Here is a 23709-nt window from a genome sequence, read left to right as displayed (position 1 = left end):
CATGTGAAAGTTTGAACGGCTTGCGCAAGATTGAAAAATAAAAGAAGACCGTCTCCGCGAGTCTCGTCTCAGATGTTACACGTGTAATTTTGATGTTTTATTTTTGCACGATCAAGCAAATTTCGCTTTAGTTTAAGTAATGTGTAGATTATGGACATTTCGTAAATTTTTCCGCGTGATAATATATGGCTGGAACTTTTGCTCCACTATGGGCCAACATCAGTTTCCAAGAATCAATCTAAAAACTAATACACTTCAAAGCATCCTTATTGAAGACTAACATTACATTTTTACCTACGGATATTAAACGCAATAGGACTGGTCTTCAATAAGTTTGAATATGCTGCTTCTTCTGCTGCACATTTTTGCCGCATGCTTCTCGCAGAAATAAATTAACCAAACATACACTTGAACTTTACGCTGAACTCGTTGATCCAATCTAACTCCAACAATTAAGACAAATATACCGTTTAATTGGTGTAAATCTCAATGAAGTTAGATCTGGTATAAAAGACAAAGCTCAATTCATGATCCGTAATAAAAATAAAATAAGGCTGATACAAACATTAGATTGCTTTTATGTCCGAGACCACTTGGAAGGTACGGTTTTAATGATAGTTGTAGGATCATTATTTTACTTGTTTTTTTTTATTTTAAAAATTGAAAAAAACCTAACTGATGTCAAATAAATGATGAATTCTTATTTTTCTCCACTTCAAAATTTTCGGATTTTCGAAGGGGGGGGGGGGCGACATAAAAGAAAAATTAATATTTGTATCAGCCTAAGTAAACAAGTATGAAGGGAACCTATCGGGAAACTTAAAACTCAACTATATAAAGTAAACAATGATCAACCGAAAAAGTGAGGACCTATACTTCTTTTTCGGTAAGTTTTTGTCAGTCAGAGACCTCCAAAATATATTGGGACATTCGTAGTACAAAAATCCAGTAAAAGTGCACTGACTTCGGTAATCTAAACATTAGTGAAATACTTATGACCAACATTGAATTTAGTTTTACTAGTAGCGTGCAATTCTTCCAACGATTTAACCTACCTCCTCCTATATAAAACGGTTGATGAGGTTGTCCTTGTCGAATTGTTTAATTATGTATCTTCATACCCAAGTTGGCATAGTGGACCTGGCTATTTTAACATTTATAACATATAAAGATGTACTACAAATATTAATGTTAACATTAAAATACTGGAATAATTTCCGGTATTTACGGCATGCTTTTCAACATTGGTACTACCAGCCCTGCCCTGTTGGCCCCTATCCGTGTACACACGCGGTTTCTCTTCGTCGGTACTCTCGCATGTTCCCAATCGCACTCACACCCAGAGCGCAGGAAATGTGGAAACGTCGATTTAATACAAATTTCGCTCGGCAACGTTGGCGTAGTGTTAAATGAGCGTTCTGTTGGTATAGAGATCGCTCTCTGTTGGCTCGCCAGGCCAGGCTTAAATCGTTCGTCGAAGCATTTTTCGTTTCTGTTTTGTTGGACGAATTTCTTCTGTGCGCGACATATTTCGTTTCCAACTAAAAATCGCGGATATTCCTCCGATCTAGTAGCCTTTGATTCCGTTCGTTTGCTCTTTTTCTTATTTCGAAAACTCGTCGCGGGGTTTTGTGCTGACGACGGCGATGAGATTTTTTCTTATATACATGTGCCGTGCGTTGTTTGCATGTACATAAGGCAAGTTTCGACCGAGTTGGAGTCGGAGTCCGTCGGGTCGGGAGAGAGTGTGAGAGACGATCGCGTCGCGGCGGTGGTTTAGGGTGTGAGAGAGAGTGTTACGGGCCCATAACCAAGTACCAAAGCGCAACAACGGCCTGCTGTACCTCTTTAGTAAATAAGAGGGTATATCGGTATGTAAAATTTTCTTGTATATCTAGAGGAAGAAAACAGAATATAAGTGGAGGAAACCCAAATTACTGTTACCCGTTTGCTTGGAAAAGCGCGTGGAAACTAGAAACCAATAGTTTCCGTTCTTATATACCTGACGCGCGGAGTGAAAGGCCTTCTCACTCAATGACACTGATCTATTTGCATAAATATATAGCAATGTATTACTTTTTTGTTTCAACAGGACATTTAATTGATAACGAGACAACGTAAAAGTTATCGATGAGCTTTTTTAATTGGTATTGAAAGTTGATCAATGCATATCTCGTCCATTATGTATCACCAATTATGTTCTACCCCTATCAGTATCCTATTTCCCAGCATTTGTTATGTAATTGTTATCTGTGCCCGTTTCCTTTTGGTATATTTTTCTTGAAAGTTTTATTGCGATTCTTGGTACAGTGCATCCCCGAATTTGGCAACACCCGCTTCTCTTTACCCCCGATTTTGACAATATATTGCAAAATATTTTTAAATGACCATTGAATACCATGTTTTCAGTATGGTAGAACAAGTGTTTTCCATTGATAAATCGACTATTTTAACTCAAGGATTGCTTTTGAAAATGGCCTATTAGTTTTTGCATGCAATTAATTTGAAAAATTCTAGCTCCAAAACTGCTGATTCTTGAGAAAAATGTTCTATGGAAAAGTTGCAGTGAATCTGTTGGGCTACAAGGGTAAATTATCCACTAATAAACATTTCTCGCACAACTTATGATCTCGCCCTAAAAGCCATTGGTAGCCATGTGTGTAGCTTGTTGTTTCTGAGGATTTGAATGGATTTACATGTTTTTTATCAACTCTATGGTGAAGAAACGATCATAATCTACCTGCCAGCGGTATTGGTTTGGATGTTTACACAATCATTTGCTCAGAAACAACGAGCTACATACGTGGTTACCAATGGCTTTTAGGGCGTTATCCCAGATTATGCGAGATTTCATATTTTTTTTTATAAAAAAATAATGTCAAATTACACAAAAACTCCATTTTTAATATGTTTAATTTCTAATAACTTTGTCCCAAACGTCTATTTACTGTTAAGATCCTACCGCGAAAATTAAAAAAAAAAAAACATCAAAACCTAGAATGTTTGGTAAATTAAAAATATAAATTCAATTTTTGAATTTTTCATTCACTATTTATTTAAGAGAAAAATGTTTTATGGATAAGTTATAGTGAATCTTCTGGGCTATTTTTACTCGATAAAATATTTTTTTTTTTCAAAAATAATTTCAAATTACCCAAAAAAAAAAACATTTCAATGTGTTTTAGTTTTCACCATAAAATCTTGATAGCAAACAGATGTTTGGGACAAAGTTTGATGATGGAGACTTCTTAATAACAATGTTTTTCTAAGAACAACTTTTCATCGATTTAAAAATTTTTGGTGGTTGTTAAAATAAATACTTTTTGAAGATAAAACAAAAATCTTGAAATCATTCTGAACCATGATGATTATTATGATCACTTCTCTAGACGTAGCATGTTTAAAGTTATTTCAAGTCTAATGCAAAAATTCTATTATTTAAATAATAAAATATGCTGTTATTCGTGATTATACAACAAGAAAAGTAGTTCAGTAGAGGGAAAAAGGATCTATAGGGGAAGGGGTGGTAAAATGAACACCTTAAGGAAATCATCTTGTTTCTGATAGAAAAACGAGGAATTTGTATAGTTCTATCGCACAACATCAAAAATAGTGATGTAATCTATAGCAGCGACATGGATTCAAACTAAAATGTCTAAATTTTCACATACTTTCATCGCTATCAAAAAGCGATGCAAATGTTCATTTTACCTGCACTATGTGGGTAAAATGAACAGCGGTTGGTGGTAAAATGAACACCACGCAAAAAATGTGAGCAAAACAAATATTTCTGAAAATTTTCATTGCCCCACCAAAAATACATCCATTAATGATTGTAACCCATTCAAAAAGAATTCTAAAGGTATCGGAATTGGCATCATATCATAACGATATTCACCTCACTGGAAAACCTCAAGCCTTCCGAGCTAAAAGTTAAGTCAGTTCTAATTTTCAAACATAGTTTTCTAAAATCTTAGTTTTCGTTGATATTTTCACTCTAATTGACCTTCGTATCAATTCAAACACTCAGATTTATGCTCTAAATCGCCCGTGCGTGATAAAAATTCATCGAAATATGTTTTTTCTCGGCAAAATGCACGGTGTTCATTTTACCACCCCTGTTCATTTTACCACCACTTCCCCTACTCTCAAAAATTATTGCTTTTATGGAGAATTGCGATTAACTAATGAAAACATCAAATTTTAATATTTGATTAATAAGTTTTTGCATTAAACTTGAAATACGGTGCCCGTTCGAATTTTGCACGGCTTGGTTTTGGCAACACGGAAATGCATATACAAACTATGCATCATTGGTCAGTCACCAATCCTGTTAATTCCAACGTTTCTGTGGGCCTTTTTGAGACTTACCATGTTCAAATAAATTTAATTAGTGATCTTTATTACGATAATAAGAGAATCAATAAAATCAACCGTTCGATTTTAACACGTTTCAATTTAGGCAGCATGAAATGTTTTGTCATGGTGTCAAAATCGAACGGGTACTGTAGCTTGAAAATAGCTGTTCCTAAAGAAGTAATAAGAATAATCATTATAGTTTAGAATAATGTCAAGATTCTTAATTTATCTTTAAGACGTACTTATTTCAACCAAACCCAAAATTCTGGAAATCGCTTAAAAGTTGGCTTTTTAAATAAAAATCATGAAAGTTTGTCCCAAACATCTCTTTGCTATCAAGATTCACCCCAAAAATTAGGAAAATATCAAAACTGGGATTTTTGTTCAATTTAAAATTGAACTTTAATTACAAATTTGATTTTGTAATTAATAAAACTGATTAATCGCGAGTTGAAAAGGTTACAACTATGTTGCGTCCTGTGATTGTCATGACAATTTTGCTTTTGATTGTATTCTCTTTCTCTTCATCGTAGTAGGGGCAATGGGGGCAATATGAGCCACCCCGGTTTTGACCTCAAAAACAGTGTTTTAATGTCTAGTGTCATTATGATCTGCTAATAATGCCTCAAATAGCCACCACAATAAAAACCGTAAGAATATTCGTTTGAACACTCAAGATATTTACAAAAATGTACAAATTTGTCCTTCGTCATGGAAAGCTTATAATTTTGGCAGTTTTTAATTAAGCCTATCAGACAATTATATTTATAATTCTGGTTGATTTTAAGAATCCATTGAAACTTCTGATCATAATGAACAGTTCGTGAGCGAAATTAGATTTGTTCGTAAACAAAATTATTGGCAAACAATATATTATTTTCAAGATGAAGGGGCGGGGCAAAATGAACCACCTAGATTTAAGCAGAACAAACGATGTTTTGAACATAAAAATGCATTGCCTAAATATACCAGATTATTTTTTTACTGCATAGTCATCTTTATGCACCATTACAAGTCGAACACTTTGCTAGAAGATACGTTGAACCAAGTATCGCAATTCAGTACTAGTATAACACGGTGTGTTTGCTATGTATTATATATCTTTAAAAAAAAGCCGCTAGAATCAATAATTTCAAGCAAAACTAATACAAGTTCCTTTTCAATAATGCACTCTTCACCACTAACTCTTCTCTATACTGTTTTAAATAAAAATCATTCGATTGCATGAGGTGGCTCATACTGCCCCGTAGGGTGGCTCATAATACCCCATATGGTTGGTGACCACGTAGAAAAACATGGTTTTCCAAAAAGTTCCTGAGATAATTTGCCAGTTGATGTCAACATTAATTATCGACGTAACATGGAAGATAACATTTTATAGTACAAGTCACTTGCATTTAAACCATATTTTTTGCTGTTTTTCTATGCATTCCATGACGTTTTCCTTAGGCGGCCCATATTGCCCCGATCACCCCTATAGCTAAATAACGTGTAAATCCATTCATTTGCTCAGTATCATCAAGCTACACACTTGGTTACCAATAGATTCTAGGGCGAGATCATATATTAGACGAGAGATGATTTATGCGAAAATATGAATCTCTTTAATGTGCAATCACACTAAGCCTAATATTTCCGGATTGATATCGGCGCCATTAATCATTGTTATCTTTAAAAGTTTCATAAAATGCATGGCAACTATTACAAACAATATAAGAAACGTCTGGAAGCCTTATTCATTGCAGCTTTTAACCAAAAATCAAAGACTATGTACATGCTGAGTACATCCACCATCTGTCCAGCAATAAGGGACGAATGACCTTCGGGTTAAAGTCCCTCTCAAACAACAACAACAACCACCATCTGTAAAGCACATTTATTATACACAGTATAAGTATGGTGCTACGCATGGTGTTACTTAGGTGACTCTTGACAGTTTTCAAATATTTCCTGACGAGATGTCAGCAAGCATGGTGTTTATTAGCTTTAAAAATAGACCTTTTGTCCATTCGACGTTTTATCTTTTCGACGTTTTATCTTTCGACATTTTGTCCCTAAATTATTCGAGACATTTTTTGCAGAAAGTCAGCTAACATACAGAGGTATCGACAATGATAATTCTATTCAATTTGTATTTATCAGCATATCTTTTAGCTCAAAGTGAAATGGAGCATGTAGAAAAAAGCATTGAAAACTCGAATTTTGAATTGAATTTTGCTAGACAAAATTTCTTTCAAAATTTTTGACTACCAAGTACCAAGTTGGTTTGACCACATTTAATTTGAACACTTTTTTATTTGTACCCCGCTAATTTGCACATCGTTCAAACAAAAAAAAAAATGATTCAAACGTCATTAAGCTCTTGGAACGGTGTGAAGTAAAATGAAACACTATGATACGAAACGCAGAATCAAAACAAAACAGCCAAATATGTAACAAGAAGTTCAAAATGTTCATGCTTTCAAATTAGCGGGTGAACACATATGGAGCTGTTTTTGTCAAAATTCCAAACAAATGCAGCGACACTAGCACGGATAAAAATTCTGACTGTATTAACGCTGATTTTTTCGTTACATCTATAAGCATAAAGGCGCATTTCTAGAAAATTGAGACAAATTTTACAATTTATTTGTTGAATTTAAAGTTGAATTACGTATGCAGTAAAATCTCTTCGGTGTATTATAGAAGTGCCCGTGAATCTTTGAAGTATGCATCTCACTATTTTCCTCTCCCACTCCACAGCAGTCACAACGAAGCGGCTTGAACAGCTATTGACGAATAAAAGTTAGGTCATGTTTCGGAAAAAAAAATCGGAAAATGAATAAGCTATTTCTGACTTGCTGTCGAAGAAAACGATGTAAAATTTGTCAAGATTTTGATAAAAATATCTTTCCTAAATTTTAATCAAATTTAAGTTTAGAGCTGTCAAATAGAGTTTGCAACATTTATTAGTTAATCTACTGTTGACGGACAGTTCAACCTTATTTAAGCGCCAGAAATTATTCCGAAATATCTGTCTATTATAAATGCGACGGAAATAAGGAGGAGCAATGTTTGTAGATATATCTACAAGGATTATTCCATATTTTTTCTATGAATTCGCATTTCTTCCAATGATTATTGTTAACTATAGTTGTGCAAAAATTTTATCTCCACTTTCCTGCAAAAACTTTTGCTGAAATTATTCCAGAAATACCTAAAAGGAATATCTAATCAATTTCTTCAATAAACTATTATTGAAAATTATTTACAAGAAAAACGGGAAAACATTTTCAGTCATTTCAGTCCATTAGAATTTTATGATCTCATAATTCAGTTGATATGCAAAAAAATACAAAAGCATAACAACATTTCACTTTACATTTGACATTAGTATTTGGCCTCTTATGCTTAATTACTGTGGCGCCTCTACTTGTCACATCGAGAAAATTTACACAGCATTTTGACCCGAAAGAAATGTTTATCCAGTGAAAAAAGTTTCATGAAGATTCATACACATTTACAAAAGTTATCGAAGTTTGAACGCGAAAGACATGTGTAAATTCGGCACTAAAACTTTAAAAACCAAACATAGTCAGGAGAAATTATCTCGAAATTTCTTAAATTTTCAAATTCTGTATCAATATTTTTACCGTAAGATGGATGTACCGCGTAAGTTCAAATATGTTTTTGCAGATAAATTCACCTGTAAATTGATGATTAGGGAAGCTATCTGTCCCGTGAAGTTCTGACCTAACTATACCAGGTGCCACCCGGATAAAAAATACAGTACAAAAACAATATAACGTATTGTAACAGTACCGTTCAGAACATTGGAAATACAATACAGTAAATAACAATAAAATTACAGTAAAATATATTGTTTTGAACAGTTCACTGTATGGTATATGAGGTTTTTCCAATATAATGTATGGGTTGTTAGGTATCGTAACAATACTAATATTGACATTTTCTCATACATTCATTTGAAAATACAATACGATGTATTGCTCATGTGTATTTGAAAGCCCATTGGTGTATTGTTGTACAATACACAAACAATTCAACGAACTGCATTTTAATTGGTGGTGAAAAGTATAGAATTTGTTTTTTGTATGAATTGTCCCCCAACTTACCGGACATTCGTGAAAAAAGTAGCAAAAGAATGTTAACTCCTATAGAAGTGAAAATATTTATCATGGCTACATTCGTCCTTTGAAAAATAATAGCTAATGTCAAGTGTCTTCTACAAAACTATTTATTTTTACAATTTATAAAGTTTTCACCCTATATTTCTTGCTTTTTGAACATGTTTTGTTTTTACTTCTTTCAGTCAACCTGTATAGAAAAAACAACAGTTCTCGATTACTTTTTCAAATCGACGTAAGTAACTTCCATACAGTTTTGAGAAAATAAATTGAGAAGAATCATAACCTGTCTTCTAAAACTGTTTTTAAATGAATCACCTTTTTGACATTTTTTCGCTGTGCACATTGCTTAAATTTTGCATACAATAACCTCGCATTCAAAAACTAGGGAGTTCCTGTCATTCCCCAAAAAAAAATTACTGCAAAATGATAAGCCGATTTATTCAATTACTTTCGACGTTTTTGTACCAGTGTCAAATCGACTCAAATAGTGTTTTGTTTTGATTCGTGTCCCTTTTTCTCTCCATACAGTGGAGCGGCGAAAGTAGTGGTTAGATAGCGAAAGTTGAAAATCTTACTTTCGTCGTTTTGTACAGTTGTGTTCAGAATAATAGTAGTGAAAGCCGATTTTCATCCAAAATGCTCAACTTTGGCATGCTGTAACTTTGTTTCCATATTAGCAATCGGCATGAAAGTTTGGCAGTGAACTACAAATATACTCAATTTCATTATCACAAGGTTTGAACATTTTCACACTACCGGCTAAAAAGTTGAGCACCAGATAAAATCAAAATAATAGTACACAGACAAACAGACGTCACACTCTCACTGCTATCCATCGACCAACTTTTTAACGATCGATTCGAATATATGGTAGGTGGTCAATCGACCACCCGCAGCGCTCGCGTCGTATTTGTTCGTGTTTGACGTTTACACACTACCACCACCTGTTGGTTCATCGGCCACCTACAGTGTTTTTAGCATTGGGCGTACATGTTTTCACGACTATGATTTTGATCGCGATTTGTTCTAAGTGTTACGTCTGTTTCTCTGTGAATAGTAGTTTTAATAATTTAAATATCTGCTGTATTTTGAGTTTTTGAATTTTTCTTTATTCATCGTTTCAACCATGTCCACCCAAGCTATAAATGTATAAACAAGCCAAATTTTTATAAAATTGTTGCTGAACAAAAATTCACAAAAGAAAAACTACTATTATTTTGAGCGATTTCACCTGGTGCTTATCTTTTTAGCCGGTAGTGTGAAATTTTTCAAGTTTTGTGATAATGAAATTGAGTATATTTGTAGTTCACTGCCAAAATTTCATGCCGATTGCTTATAAGGAAACAAAGTTACAGCATGCCAAAGTTGAGCATATTGTATGAAAATCGGCTCTCACTACTATTATTCTGAACACAACTGTAAATCCGGAAAGTAAACGTTCTAAAAGTGAAAAATCAAGTTTGTTTAGAGCAAAATGTGTAGAATTTCGTCTGTGAAACACGTAGAATCGATAAAGTAAGTTTGTATGCTTTTTTGACTTGAGTCTATTTGAATAAGTTTTCGAGAGTTGTTTTACACGAAAATTGGAATTTGGCCAAAATTGTGAGGTATAGAACCAATAAAAAACAATACAGTGTTCTGTTACAATATATTAAATTGTTTTTGAATGGTATACCGGGTACCCCCGTTGGTTTGACCACTTTTAATTTGAACACTTTTTAATCTGTACCCCGCTAATTTGCACATCGTTCAGATTAAAAATGGTTCAAACGTCATTTAGCTCCTTGAATGGTGTAAAGTGAAATGGAACGCAGAATCAAAACAAAACAGCCAAAAGGGTAACCAGTAGTACGATTTTCTGTTGTTCGTAGGGTGACTAGAAGTTCAAATTAAAAATGAATCCCGATGGTTTGCATGAGGTGCCGTTCAAATGAGCGGAGGTGCACGGTATTCACACAAGAATAATGTTGCTTCGACATTCAATTACAATACACTGCATTGCATCCAATACGTTATATTGTACATTAATGGTTTATTCCATTCACTGAATGGTCATTCTTCATCCAGACTTGATGTCATAGAATGATACGGTATGCTTTGTCTGTGGTATTAGCAAAGTACTGTCTGGTTTTGATATTTTCTTGAAAACAATCACAGATAAGGTAGTCAATGGTACTGTGTCTGATATTATGGAAGGAATTAAACAAATTGTTCATAAACTCAACTGAAAAGTTGAGATTTTTTTTAAAATAGTTCTCCGTTGAAACTTTAAGAAAATGATACAAAATTATGTAATTTTTTGTACGTTTTATGAAGAAATCAATCATTTGAAGAAATGATTTTGAAACCCTCTTGATTGATTTCATTTAGTGTGACCAAATTCAAAGTGGAACATGCTTTAGTATCAATCCTATTACATCAATTCATGAAACATATTGATAAGTTTATAAATAACACTGCGGAACAATGTTTCGTCTCAAGCGCTATGATTCCACTATTTACACAATCCAAAATCCATTGCCATTTTTGAGAATATCGTATTACGTGAAGTTTTTGTGAGTTGGCTGTTGTAAATCGACCATTTGCAGATAATTTGTTCTAGCTGTGAAAACGTCGATTTTAGATGAAAAAAGTTTTATGAGTAGTTTAAGGTTAAGATGAATCGAAATCAAACCTCAAATTATCAAGTTATCAAACATCTGCCGAAAAATTATGCGTCATTTATGGACGTTCCCTTATTTTACAATGTTGCGATGGAGGGAAGATCCTCTCCCATAGTGGTGATAATTTTTATCTTTATCCATTAATATGCTCAAACACAACGAGCTACACACTTCGTTACCAATGGTTTTTAGGGCGAGATCATAGATTATACGGAAATTTATTCGTTATCAATTAACAAGAGAATTTTGATCATTTGGGTGAAAAATTGCCAGTCTAGCAAAGGATAAGCTAAATAAAATTCCCTAGTTTGACAACATTCCAAATTTGACAACATGAAATTCGCGCCCGGTTGCCAAAATCGGAAAGGCACTGTATTAGTTTCTCTCCCCCATTCCTTCTCACGTGTATGGGTAAGCTCTTCAGCGGTGGCTGACTAGTGTATCGCAATTCATCGTGCTTATATACCGCACTGAGCCGTCGTGTGTCATGTCATTAAAATGCCTCCATGTACTTACAAGTAGACATGCTTTTTAGTATACACCACCAAACCGACCGAGGAGAACCAACAGGGCCGTGTGATGGCAGGCACTGGCCTGGTCTGAATGTTTTTTTTTTTATTTATTTCGATGTGCCACAGCACCATTCATGGTTGACCGAGAAAATTTTCACTTCCAAATGGTGGCAGCCCTGTTTGTTCTGTGTGTTGTGGCAGGCAGGGACTCCTTGCTTTCGTTGGTAGCCCTGATGCTCGGTTTGCTGAGATGTGCGCTCATGAAGTCGAATCAGAAGCCAAATATTGGAACGGCCGCAGCAATTTAACGCTTCGACGCAGCTTGAATTTTCCTGCGCCATTCTTGGCTTGCGCGGAGCACTTCTTCTGAAAGCGTCTCCTCAACCATAAAAGAGAGCCTCTTGGCAACATCTTAGCTCTTGTATGCTTTCATAATGCTGTTCTGTTGGTAGATGCGTCTAAGCTAGCAAGTTTTGTCAGAACGGGTATCTATATTTTCCCAATTACATTGAACATGTATTGAGGAGCTGTTTTCTTCGTGTTGGGCGCGTGAGAGTCTCGTCCACCGTGTTTTTGTCTCGAGGTCGCTTGCTTGCATGTGGAGCATACTTTATTGTTGTGCGCACTGTCATCTCTTTTTTCTCGTTGCACATTTTACATCCAGGTTGTTTTCATTGCTTTTGTTGCCGATGCAACACAGAAAGCGGCAGATGATCGTGATGCTTCAGACATTGCAGTCTTTGTTAATTTATGTTTTTGTGTGTATGCTTTCCTTTTGCGTTTATGCTTAGTCGGTGTATTTATTCTCAATGGCACAAGGATATTTGACGAACGCCTATGTATATGAGAAATCGTGATACATTTTATCAATATGCATAAGTAAAATTTGCATGAAAATCATAAAAATATACAAACCTAAAGCAATTCACAGTATAATGTAGATTTCGGTGTAGGAAATTGAAAGAAAAATACTTTTGAACATGTTGTTATTTCGAAAAATACTTGCACAAAAATCGATTCTTTTGAATTATTAAAAATAAAGAAAGGTTTCCGAGTGTGGGGCAGCGTGTTCTGGTTGCAAGAATGTTATATACGATGGTTTATGTGAATCTTGCATGAACTTAATGTATTTTTTCAGATTCCCTCGGGTTTGCTAAATTTTTTATCCATATTTCCAGCTGTCACAGGGCTGACATCATATCTCTTTTCAACGACTTGGTCAGTATTTTAAAACTCCCTCAGAAATCCCTCCAGATATTCCTCTAGGGTTTCCTCTAATTCACCCATAACATTTCCCAGCAATTTTTCTAGAGACTACCTCCAATAATTTCTCAGAGATTACTCTGAAACATTTCAAGAGACTATCCCAGGTGTTTTTTCTAGATATTTCCAGTTGCTAATGTAAATCTTCCAAGAAGTTCTTAAAGTCCACAAAGGTTCATTGCAAAACTTTTGAAGATATTCGTTTTGGGATTTCCTCAAAAAACCTTATCAGAATTCCTATGCCTATCTGTTAAAAGAAATGATGTACAGTTACTCCCAAGAATTACGCAAGGAAATATTCGGGGAAATTTATTATGAACTATATCCGGATTTCCTCAATTAATTCGACTTGGAATTCTTCATGAGGTTCCTCCAGGAGCTTCTTTACGAATTTCTCCATCATTTTAAGCATGGATTACTCCTGTAGTTTTTTTTCATCCATTGCTTGAGTGAATTCTCATGTAAAATCTACATGGATTCTTTATTTTAGGTTTTACACCTGTTAATACTACCTGTTAATATGACAGTAATTCCTTCGATCATACAAGAAATTCTTTCAAAAACTCCCGTTAATATACTGCATCTTATATTATCCGGCGTTTCGATAGATCAAGTTTTCTTAGCTATTTATCTAGTTAATCTTCTAGAACTTCGAGAATAGTCCAGTAGTTCTTCCAAGGGTTACTTAAGAGAGCTGTCCAACCTACGGCCTCGACTCAATATTTCAGTTTAATGATCCTTTACATTATGCATATATTTTAAATCTAAATTTACTTGATTTAATGAATGACACGAAGGGATTTAACGTTAAATTAAAATAAATATATATAATGTATTATTTTCAAAATTCGAACACAAAATATAATTTGTATCAAGTTTGAACAAATTTTATAGCAAATCAGCTGAATTAGTCAAACACGGCCTTACTGAATTCATGGCAATGAATTTTGAACAATAATGTGAGAGTTTCACGTACAAACCAGGGATGTGTTCGCATGAAAATTTGGCATATTTCTCACAAAATCTTGGGCAGGATTAATCCTTTTTATACCCGTAACGCGGGTAGATCACCTTTTCGAGGTGCGTTACGGGGTAAGATCTACCAAATTGTACTCTTGCTGTATCTGTTCTTGTGAATACTTATAAGCTACGGTCGGAAGAATATAAGAGAGTAACAAGCCACTAAGTTCCACCTATTTGTCCAAGATGATGAGGAGGTCGAAGTGGAAAAATGGCTCAATCAGCAACTGAGTTTGGTTTCAACGCATGAGACAATTTCTTTCCAAGTTCAAGAGTTTATCTTTCGATATCTAGGAGGGAAACGATTCCGAATCAGTGGAGTAGCAGACCTCTTAACTTCTAAAATAAGCTTTTTGTTTCAAGGAATCTAAATGTCTCATGCGATGAAACCTGTTCACAGTTTCAAAAAACGACATTGAACCTTATAAGTAGAAGCAATAATTTGATACGCTAGAGTACCGATGCATGGTCAAAATCAGTATCATTCAACCAGCTTAGTGGCCGAACCTGATTAAGGGGCGCGCTTTTGAGAGTTTAATGGTTACAAACTGTTTTCGCCAAAAGGTGTATATAGCGGTATCTTTTTCTGAAGAGGCTCTATGCAAAATGGTAAAGAATGATTTTTGTATAAAAAACGACTACTTCATTATTTCTCAATAGTAATGGAGTAGAACCAAAGACACATTAAAGACCTCCATGTCCCCTGCAGTTGCCCAAAATTTTATGGCTCATAAGGTAATCTAGAATGCCGTGAAAAGTGTACTGCGATCTGTCAAACTTGGGTACCTTTTGCACCAAATGCAGTACTAGAAGTGGTACCCATTCTGAGCCCGAGTGGGACGGACCTGGTAGAACGACATGCACTAAACAAAGGACACGGGTATACCACAAAAGATCAAAGAAAACTGGTCGCAGTGGTTCATCTCGAACAGAAACAGAATCCTTTTTAAAAGATTCTTGACATATTTTTTGTAATAATTGGGAAGATTCTCGCAGATTGTTGAACAGGTTTCTTATAAATCTTCAATGAATTTCTTATAATATTTTGAGTTCGAATGTTATAAATTCTTGGAGAGCATCCTCCATTTTTCGGAACAGGATTCTCAATTAATCTTGGGACAGATTCTGAGAATCCAGAAATTGTTATTATTTAACTCGGATAGGATTTTCAGATAATACCAGGCTGAAGACCGACAGAAACTTCTGTGAATATCTGTCAGAACTCTGAGAAGCTTCCTTAGAAAACCCATAACATAATTCGCACAAAGTCTCAAGCACGAGTTTTAAAGAATCACAGGTTCACACAGCACCCAGAGCAGGATGCTGAAAAACAATAATATTTTTAGATGATTTCTTAAGAAACCTTTTCCCTCTGATTGACTTTACGATTTTAGGGGCAGTTTGAAATTGCTGCTAGCTGAAACTCGAGAAGATTTAACTTTAAAGTTTTAATGATAATGATTAGAATCGTATTCCCATTACAAAACTAGATCATTCCTATCATTTTTTCTGCCATGCTTACACCAATCTGACCAGAAAAATATATTTATAATCTCAAGTATCCCTTCTAGAGTTACTCTTGTTATTATCCCATAAATTGTAATTATTAATTTGAAAAAAAAAATGTAGGGGAATCCAAGGGTATTGGTTTAAGTTCCTTTAAGTATATATAACAAGTTTGAGGAGTTCATTGGTGTTTCAGGGTTTTGTTTGTGAAGCGTCCCAATTATTTTTGCGGAAGTTCTCTATAGAATCCTACCGAAACTCCCTAACTTCAAGATTTTCCGGAAATTCATCCAGAAAATCCTGCATTTACTTTTACAGGCATTCATCTCGTTTTTGTCCGCAGATTTTCCTTCTGTTTTTTTTTCATGTTACTCCAAAAATTCATACTGTTTTTTTTTAAGAACTTTTCTAACAAAACTTCAAATAATTCCTACAGCAGTTTTATGACCGGCAAGATCTCTTTGTCTCCACTAGGAATCTTCTGAAAATTAATCATTGTTTCTTATGTTTTAATAACACCAGAATTTTTTCCAGATTTGTCTTAGGGAACGTTTAAGAGATTTTTTACGCTGAAGGATTTTGTAATTCCTCCATGAATTCCATGAATTCTACAAATTTTTCGCATCATAGATTTTTCCGTAAATTCCTCAAAGGAAATTCGTAAAGATTTCATACAGTTTTTTTTTACCTGAACTTCTGCTGATATTCTCAAATCAATTCTGATCAAATGAGATGATGATCGAATGTTATCAGTTTGAAGACATTGAATTTCTTTGCCCGAAAAAAAAGTCACGGTTTGCTAGAGAAAATGCTTGGGCCATTTGCTGGCGTAGAATTATAGCTAGAACCTTTTCTCACGCAACTCCTAGGGTATCATCTCCTAGAAGATACTCCTGATAAATAAGAAAAAGCGATAGCGACGTTAACATTTTTTTGCAAACGAAATTTGATATTGACAATGCTATTGAAACATAAGTGTAGTTGTGATGATAAATTTGAACCTATTGTTCAATATGACGATCTCAAACTCTTATTTCTAAATTTCTAAAGCATTCTCAATCAAGATAAAGTTTTCGACAATTCTTGGGAGACTAATTTGAAAGAAGTGAGAACTATTATTAGAAAATTCAAAATTCTGAAAGCCCCTGGCGATGTTAGATTTTTTTATATCCTCATCAAGTTATTTCCAGAAAGTAGCTTATATTTCATGGTTGATATGTTTAACAAATATTTCCAGTTGGAATATTCTACTAACAAACGGTAAATTGCTAAAGAGCACTGTAGGTGCTGATGAGGATCTCAGCAAGCCGTGCGCGCGGGCAGCTGCATTTTGAATTTTATGTCACGTTAATTTCGGTTCCGCGAATTTTCAAATGTGAATTGTGTGAATAATGTGAAAATTGAATCGCCTGATGGTGCTATTTTAATTACAACTGTTCTTACAAAAGTTTTGTAAAATAGTAGGAGTTTTTTGTTTGTGCGAAAGTTTAATTCAAACATGGCTTGTGACGTTCGGCATGGTAGATTTTTCGTGATTCCGCTAGTGCTTCGGCCGGTACTACGCCACCCGGATGTTTCTTTTTTCGTCAATAAAAAGTGAGATTCGGATAACGGACGCATCATCGGAGTGATTTAACATATAGGCCTTTGTGCGTTCAGCGGTTCAATATGTACCTTATTAAGAGACGAACAACGAGTTGCAGAGGTGTTCCGAATTCGGTGAGTTTGTTCCGGTTTTCAACCAATGTTTTCCACATGTTTGCCAGAACGTCTACCGAACGTATCCTATGGCCATACCCTTCCCATTAACACTCCACAATATCCCGTAACACTTCTGAAAAGACGTAGAGTTCTCTGCATCTTTCTTAAGTAGGCGTTCAATTAACCACTCCTTCCCTTTCCCTAGCATTCGCAAGGACGTGACCAGGACAGTTCTCGACTGTTGGAGGATGCGTCAATCTTGTCTAAGAGTTGGATATTAGTCTCAAATCTCTGACTTTGGACGGGAAGGAGGAAACCCTCATACATTGGTCTAGGACTGTACCACCTACAAATTTGGGCGAATTGCTTAACCCTCTAATACCCAACCCTGCCTTTAGACGGGATACACTTTGGAATTTTGTGTATTTTTTCGTAGCTCGGAAATCAAAATGATTTTATTTTTGGCTTAACCCTTGGCTCATAACACGTATATAAGGAAAGTGTTTCGTGACTTTGGAAACATTTTTGTATTTTAAAAAAACGGTTTTTTTTTGTATTTTTATATAACCTACATATGCCCGGGGTTCATTTAACGTGTAATACAAAAAATCGTACCTTCTATATTTTTCTACAACCAACCTAACACAGAAATAGAGCCTGGTGGTACTTAAATAATTTCAAACCTTTTTTCGTCAATTACACGGAAAATAAAATATGACCCAGAAAAAAAATTAAAAAAAAATATATTATCAAAAGTATTGTGAAAACTTCAATTTTTATAATTGTCAAAAATCAGTAACCAGAAGACGATTCAAGAAAAAATAGAAAAGGATAGGGATGTTCAAAAACAAAAATTATTAAAATCAAATACCAAAATTTATAAATCTGCAATTAAAAATAAATCATTGCCCAAAACGTGTTTAGAACGATTTTAGATAACGAAAAATGATATTTAGATTTAAAATAAAAAATAGAGAGTTAATGCTAATGCTAACAAATGGTAAAATGCTAAGGCGTTTTGAATTTTCTGTCACGTTTACCTCGGTTCCGCGTTTTGAAATTCAGCTTGTGCTTTGAAACAATTCTTTGCGTAATCAAATTTGATGAAATAAAAATCGGTAGTTAAAAAGCTACATTAGTGCAAAAAATGTGAATCGGCAAAAGTGGAATAAATGTGCACCTGCGTGTGATCGATCGTGAGCGTTTTCTGGCATGAGCGAAAGGGGATGGAAGTGCAGTAGATGGAAGCTTTCATGGCGATGACACCTCCACCGTGGCCTTCGATCAACTGAGTGAGACTGTTCTGATTATTATTGTTAATATTTCAAGTTTACATATCAAAACAAATAGGGGAACGTAGTCCAAAATGCCACTTTAAGGATTTGTAGCGCTTTTGCGTGTGTTCGTTGTTATTCACTATCAATTTACATACATAAATTGATGTTTTACGGGATGGGGATCAGAGTAACTTTTGTTTTCGTTTCAGAGAGCGAGTAAGGGCGCTTAAGCCCAGGCTTCAGAGCCAGGACATACGGGAGAAATACCTGTGTCCCATCCTAGGAAAAGGACAAACAACAATGGAGTGCGCATTAACTTTCTTAGCAACGCCACTCCCAACGATTTTGCCTATCTCCCTAAATGGAACGGTTGGTACGGTTGTCCCCGTTTCTTCCCTCACAATATTTCAAAATTTTCTGTCTATCATGTTATTCATTCGTGAATAATCTGATCGTCGGAAATATTTGAATTACCTTCAAACCCCAAGTCTGCACAGTGGGCCTGGCCATTTTAATATTTGTATCAAATCATTGATATGCTGCAAATATTAATGCTGACAAGAAAGTACTGGAAGAAATTTCAGTATTTCCAGGATGCTTTTCAATATTGGCTGTGCAAGTACTTAGAATAGAATAGAATAGAATGCTAACAAATGGTAAAATGCTAAAGTTGTACGAGTTTCAAACCCGGACAAACATTCTGCTGAATCTTCCAGCTCAGTGGTTCCCAACCTTTTTAAAGCTGCGACCCCCTTTGAATTTTAACATACATTTTTGAATAATTTTCCCAACCACGAGTTTAAATGTAATAACTAATGTGTCATTTTCGATGAAAAATTCAAAACTATTTATCTCAAAATCTGATAGCCCTACACAAAAACTGTTTTCAGCAAACTTGTTGATCTCGTCAAAATCTACAACTTTGCTGAAGACACCCTGAAGCTATTCCTTCAATGTGCTTAGCTATGTGAATTAAAAAAAATCGTTATCGGAAATCAAAATGATTTTGTTTTTGGCATACACCTTGACTCATAACAGCATATTAGAAAAGTTTTTTATTACTTTTGAACCTTTTTTGTATTTTTGAAAATTGTTTGAAAAATTGTATTCTTATGTAACCTACAAATGCCTGGGGTTCATTTAACGTGTAATATAAAAAAATCTTTCTTTTATATTTTTCTGCGATCAACCTATGACAGAAGAAGAGCTTGGTGGTATTAAAATAATTTCGAACCTGTTTTTCCGTTAATTGCACGGAAAATAAGAAAAAAATCAGAAAAAAATAAAATTTAATATTTTTAAAAGTACCGTAAAAATATGAATTTTTATTATTGCAAAAAATCAATAACTAGAAGAGGCTTCAAGAAAAAATTAAAAAGGATAGGGATGTTCAAAAATAAAAATTATAAAAATCAAAAACCAAAATTCAAGATTTGCGAATAAAAAACGTGTTTAGAACAATTTTAGATAACTTAAAATGATATGTGTGTGTGTGAGTGTTTTTTTTTATTGTGGGGTATCAAAAAGTTTCAAAAACCTGGCCTGTTAATTATTGGCACTGTGTGGGATTCACTTGCGTGCCTATCCACTAAAACCTAGTCCTCACTTTCGGCGGTAGCCTGGATCCCCCCGGATTCCACTAGATGCGACTTCGTCGGGGGGGCTGTGCATCTGCACTTCTCTTACGCTCTTGACGTTTTCCCGCTCTGTGCTTTTGCACTCTGCGCAGCCTGCCAGTGGTTTGCTCTTGCATGTTGAGCATACTGCCGTTCCATCTTCTTCCGCTTTTCTGTCTCCTTTCATCGTTCATCCCTTCTCGCTTCCTTCTCCTTCTGACTTCCCTCTGCGTCGGAGGTTGTCACCAGTACCGGTTGGGGAGACGTCCGCACTGATGGTGCCCCGACTACCGGCGGCTATCGCAGGAGAGATCTTCGTCTTCTTTCTTCGTCAGGCTGACTCGAGTGCCGAGGTCGGTCAAACGATTCCGGTTGGGATATTATTCTGAATGCGCTTGCTACTCTCATAACCATGAGCCGGAACGTGCTGTTGAGCTTGTCCCGATTGCGCTTGGTTTGCAGTGCTGTACCCCAGGCCGGAACTCCGTATCTCAGTATCGAGGATACTACGCTAGCCAGAAGACGCCTCCTACTGCTTCTCGGACCATGAGCGTTCGGCATGCTCCTTGTGAGTGCGTTGGTCACCCTTGCCGCCTTCTCACATGCATAGTCGACGTGACTGTTGAAATTTAGCCGATCGTCTATCATCACGCCCAGGAGTCTGAGTGACCGCTGTGATGCTATGACATGTCCCCCGACGGTAATATCAACGTGTTGTTCCGCTTTGTGATTGCTGTTTAGTAGCACCTCCGTTTTGTGGTGGGCTATTTTCAGCTTGACAGCATTCATCCAGTTCTCAACTGTACCCATTGCCTCCGTGGTTAGCACTTCTACTTCTTCCAGCGTTTCGCCTATTACAGTTAGGACGACGTCATCAGCGAAGCCGACGATTTGGACGCCCATGGGTAACTCCAATGATAGGACCCCGTCGTACATCCCATTCCACAGCGTCGGACCCATTATGGACCCTTGCGGAACTCCCGCCGTTACTCTTAACTCCTTTCGGCCGGCGTCGGTTGCATACACCAACACCCGATTCTCGAAGTAACTCTGCAGAATTCGGCACAGATAGTCTTGAACCCGCATTCTATGCAGCGCTGTGGCGATGACCTCCCAACTGGCACTATTGAACGCGTTCTTTACGTCTATCGTAACTACGGCGCTATTATTATTTTTTTTTGTAAGTCTGCTTTATTAGTTCTTGATCACATACATATCTTATTATACATATAATTAATATAACTTTTTTTATTTCCTTTTTGTAGTATTTTAGATAACTTAAAATGATATTTAGATCGAAAATAAAAATTTGGGTATTAGAGGGTTAAACTCGTGTTTGGAAACATCACTCAAAAATATTTGTCAAAATTCACGTTATGTCTGATGTTCTGTGAAAATTTCATTCAAATCGGTCCATAAATAACTGAGATCTAGCTTACCAAAGTTGATCATTTTGTATGGAAAATCGAAAAAGTTGCATATGTTTTGTCCAATACTGTATATGAATCAACGGATGTCATTGACATACGCACCCAATTTTTTTCTGTTATCCACCACCGATATGGCAAGAATTCTTTCAAGATCATTCGAACTTCATTGAAAATCTTGACAGGAGTCTATCACGGCTCTAGAACATTTGGTCGAATGACGTTTGGTGGAATGGCATTTGGTCGAAAGTACATTGTGTCGAAGGGACATTTAGTCGAATAAACGTTTGGTCAAATGACCTTAAAACATTATTTTGTTTTATTTTGTACAATATACACACTTAGATTAGATTACTGAGGTCGGTAAAATTTTACTGGGTTTTTGAACTACCGAAAAAGTCAGTAAAATGTAAATTATCGTCATGCATAATTGAATGGCAAATATCGCCAGGTTTTATTTTTCATTGGTAATTGGTATTAAAATATAGCCCACCGCAAAATTTCAAAATAAAAAATCTTGTTCTTCGATTTTTAACATTTTTTATTAGTTTACAAACTTTCTCGGTAGTGAAAAAACCCAGTAATTTTTACCGAACAGATTGGGTGTGTATAGTTTGGTTCAACATATATATTAGACTGGCCCAGCTCAGTATGAGAGAAAACTAAAGTTGTGTAATTCCACGGGGCACCCCCCAGGATTATTCCTTAGGGTTGAAGGAAGATTTCCTGAAAATTTCAGCTCATTTGGTCGTTCCATGAGCTGGCGCAATTGAATTGAAGTTAATATGGGATTTTCAGCTCAAACACATGGGAAACGGCACATCATCTCCTGTTTGGGTCAGCAAAATTGTTGATCGCGTTCAATTGAACCCAGAATGTCAAAAACACTACTTGATACCATAGCGAACAATATTGTAGAAGGTTATATGATGATTAAAATAGAGAAAGTTGGTGTTTTAACTATCTGAAGTTGATTTGCAATATTGCATAGTATTTCTTCAACTTAGCTGGGTGGTAGCCACTAAGCGCATCATAGCCACCTATGACGCTGAGCGAGCTGCGGTGCAAGGTACATGCATATATGTGATTGTACGGAAGTGCTGATCTAAGCCTAACTTTCAACAACTGAAAGGTTTATGAAAATTAGCTTCAATCCAGATACAACCTTCTGCAACTATGTTCATTAGGGTATCAACTAGTGAATTTGTCATTCTGGGCTCAATTGAACGCGATTAACAAGTATACGGAACGAAACAGTGACACAGGGTCAATTTTCAATATATTTGAAACGAATATTCCATACAAACTTCGAATTGAATGCGCCAGCTGGGGGAGCAACCAAATGAGTTGAAATTTTGAGAGAGCTTTTTTCTTACCCTAAGGCACATATCTAGGGGGTGCCCCGTTGAGTTTTACAACTTTTTTTATTTAAGGGCCAGTCTAATATATATTTTACACAATAAGGTACCGCGGGGCAAGTGAGAATACGGGGTAAGTGGGGCGTTTCGTCATAGCTCAACTAGGAAAAGTTTTTCATGGGGGTATTCTTCTAGAAAGTTTAAGATACAATGACAAGAAATGTATTTAGTACTAAACATATTGTTATTTTTATTACCATGTGGTTCATGTAACAGTTGTCAGTTCAGCGCCATTTTCAACTTGCATGACAAATTGTGACACGTTCCACGTCTTGCATTGACTCGCAAAAAATAAATGTGTTTTAAATCGAATTTCCATCAGTATGCTATAATTTTGAGTATTATTACAAGCTGCTAACGATAAACCAGTATTTTGTTTTCATTTCATACGAAATTTTCGATGGTCTATCTTACCCCAGAATATATTTGTACCTGGGGTAAGAGGGACCTATCAAAACAAAAACCAGAATCGAAACTTTTCGTACACGTTTCATACATTATCCTAGAGAGTAGCACTAAAACATTCAAACAAATGATTTTTATCAAAAAAGATCAACCTCAAATTACGTAATTGCATAGGAGGGAGAAAAAAAGTGTTATTATTCTTTATTTTTAAATTTATTTTTTATTTTTGAAATACGACTTCAAAATTGAACAAACACACAGCTGAAATTTGAAATGCATCATGAGAACGATTACTTTTCTATTTTATTTGAACTTTATTTGTTATTTCTACCAAATTAAGTAGAGATGGAAAACAATTCCACCCCATAAGGTGGTTTTCTGCCATGCATATAAATAATAACAAAACATATTT

General features: G+C 35.5%; 1 protein-coding gene across 2 annotated transcripts in view; it reads left to right on the top strand.

Annotated features, from left to right (window-relative positions):
- Positions 1 to 1395: 1395 nt before the first annotated feature.
- The window catches only part of LOC5577382, a 127180-nt gene continuing 104866 nt past the window's right edge, over positions 1396 to 23709 (top strand). For both annotated transcript variants that reach the window (XM_021850581.1, XM_021850578.1), the window contains exon 1: positions 1396 to 1871. The gene's annotated coding sequence lies outside the window, so the exon portion shown is untranslated. The remainder of the gene's footprint in view (positions 1872 to 23709) is intronic.

This window comes from Aedes aegypti, chromosome 3 (assembly GCF_002204515.2).
Source record: "Aedes aegypti strain LVP_AGWG chromosome 3, AaegL5.0 Primary Assembly, whole genome shotgun sequence".
Classification (NCBI taxonomy): Eukaryota; Metazoa; Arthropoda; class Insecta; order Diptera; family Culicidae; genus Aedes; species Aedes aegypti.
Note: the sequence above shows the minus strand (reverse complement) of the source record. Positions and strands in the feature narration are given on the sequence as shown.